The sequence below is a fragment of the Propithecus coquereli genome, unplaced genomic scaffold (assembly GCF_000956105.1).
Source record: "Propithecus coquereli isolate 6110/MARCELLA unplaced genomic scaffold, Pcoq_1.0 Scaffold196, whole genome shotgun sequence".
NCBI classification, from domain to species: domain Eukaryota; kingdom Metazoa; phylum Chordata; class Mammalia; order Primates; family Indriidae; genus Propithecus; species Propithecus coquereli.
The window spans coordinates 2525143-2527943 of NW_012144522.1; positions in this window are offsets into that span (position 1 = coordinate 2525143).

Here is a 2801-nt window from a genome sequence, read left to right on the forward strand (position 1 = left end):
GGGACTTCCAGGATTTGAAAAACCAGGTTCCCTGTTCATAGGTGCCCAGAAGTTCAATCTGGGCGTGCTCATGGGGAAATCATCATGTTCTCCTAGGATTAATTTCCAGTGAGGTCACAAAGCTGAGGGTGAGGGTGAGACTTTTGTTTCCTTGTTTTGTGTTTTAGCAGCCACAAGATGGAGCTCAACTTCTAATGAATTAGGCTTTTTGTTTTTTGGGGTTTTTTTTTTTGAGATAGAGTTTCATTTTCTTGCCCTCGCTAGAGTGCAGTGGCATCCTCATAGCTCACTGCAACCTCAAACTCCTGGGCTTAAGTGATCCTCCTGCCTTGGCCTCCTAAGTAGCTGGGACTACTGACACCCACCACCAAGCCCTGGCTAATTTTTTTCTATTTTTGGTTGAGACATTGTCTTGTCTTGCTCTTGCTCAGGCTGGTCTCAAACACCTAAACTCAGGAGATCCTCTTGCCTTGGCCTCCCGCAGTGCTGGGATTACAGGCGTGAGCCACCGCGCCCTGCATGAGTGAGTGAGTTTTCATTAGCACTCGAGACCACAGCCATCATGCCAGGAAAGTTCACTACTGCTGCCTTTGGCCCCTCAGCTCTCCCTGTCCTAGTAGGTACGAATTTAGAAAAATTCAGATGGTAGAAAAGGAAAAAGAACCTGGGTTTGATTGACTTATTTTTCTTAATTTTAAAAATGTGGAAACAACCCAAGTGCCCATCAATAAATGAGTGGTATATGTAAAAAATGTGGTATATGTATACCATGGAATCTACTCAGCCACAAAAAACAGTGGTGAGCTAGCACCTATCATATTACTCCGGATAGAGCCGGAGCCCATTCTACTAAGTGAAGTATCCCAAGAATGGAAAAACAAGCACCACGTGTACTCACCATCAAATCGGTATTAACTGATCAGCACTTAAGAGCACATATGGTGATAATATCCAACGGGTGTCGGGCAGATGGGAGCGGGGAGGAGGGGATGAGTATATTCACACCTAATGGGTGCGGTGCGCGCCGTCTGGGGGATGGACACGCCTGAAGCTCAGACTTGGGTGGGGCAAAGGCAGTATACATAACGTGAACATTTGGACCCCTGTAATATGCTGAAAGTAAAAAAAAATTTTTTAAGTGTGGAATATAACAAACCTACACACACAAAGATGAATAAAAGATAAGCATGAAGTTTAAAACATTTTTGTAAAACAAACATTCATGTACCCCCACTCAAGTCAAAAAAATAGATCAATATTAGCACTTTATTTCATTTATGAAACTTAGTTTTGCAGGGTACAAAATTCTTGGCTGACAGTGACTCTGATTAAGAAGACTAAAGAGAGGACCCCAATCCTTTTTCACTTCTGAGGTTTCTGCTGAGAAGTCTGCTGTTAGTTCGATGAGTTTTCCTTTACGACTTGATGCTTTTGTCTCACTGTTTGTAAGATTTTCTCCCTCACATTGACTTTGGCTGGTCTGATGACTATGTGCCTCAATGATGTCCCCTTTGCAATGAATCTCCCTGGTGTTCTTTGAGCTCCTTGTATCTGGGTACCTAAATCTCTGGCACGAGCAGAGAAGTTTTTCTCCATTCCACACTCTGCTTCCATATGTGCACATTATTTAGCTTCTGCTTAAAAGTAAGAATATCTGGTATTTGTCTTTCCGTGTCTGAGTCATTTCACTTAAGACAATAGCCTTCAGTACCATCCATGTTGCTGCAAAAGACATGAGTTCAATCTTTTTTATAGCTGCATAGTATTTCATTGTGTACACACAGCACATTTTCTTTATCCAGTCCTCCGGTGATGGGCACTTAGGTGGATTCCATATGTTTGCTAACATGAACAGTGCTGCCATAAACATTCAAGTACAAGTACCTTTTTATATATTGATTTTTTCTCCTTTGGGTGGATAGTAATGGGATTGCTGGATCTTATGATGGTTCTATTCTTAGTTCTTTGAGAAATGTCCATACTGTTTTCCATAGAGGTTGCACTAATTTGCATTCCCACCAACACTGTATTAGAGTTCCCTTTTCTCTGCTACCTTGCCTGTTGTATTTTTTTTTAATAGCCATTCTGACTGGTGTAAGATGATATCTCATTGTCGTTTTAACTTGCATTTCCCTAATGATAAGTTATGTTGAGCATTTTTCCATATGCTTATTGGCCGTTGGTCTTCTTTTGAAAAACTAAACGTAACACTTACCAAACAATCCAGCAATCACATTCTTTGGTATTTACTCAAACAAGTTAAAAACTTATGTCCACACAGAAACCTGTACATGGACTTTTATAGCAAATTTATTCATAATTGCCTAACTTGGAAGTGTTAAAATAAAAAACATTAACAAAGTTTATTCTTTGGAAAAAGGAAGCTTTATTTCTCATAAAGGGTAGCAGGCTGTGGGGCGGTCATTCCAACTGGCTGGGAAGCCGAACCCTGGCGAGAAGCCAGGCACACGTGCTTCAAAGAAGAGACAAAAGGGGACAAACAGGATTTTATACTGAGTGAGGTGGTCAAATACACATATTCAACAGCTGTATAGGAGGGGTCATGAGTACTTATGAAGGGAGATCATATGCATGTAATTGTACTTCATCTCTCCCATCCTGTCATGGCTGGGACCTCAGTTTTAAGGTGTGTGTGGGTCCCCTTGGCTGAGAGGGGTCCATTGAGTTAGCAGAGGACTTAGGATTTTATTTTTAGTTCACAGAAGCAACCACAATGTTTTCAGTAGGTGAATGGTTAAATAAACTATGGTACATCCAATGGAATATTATTCAGTGCTTTG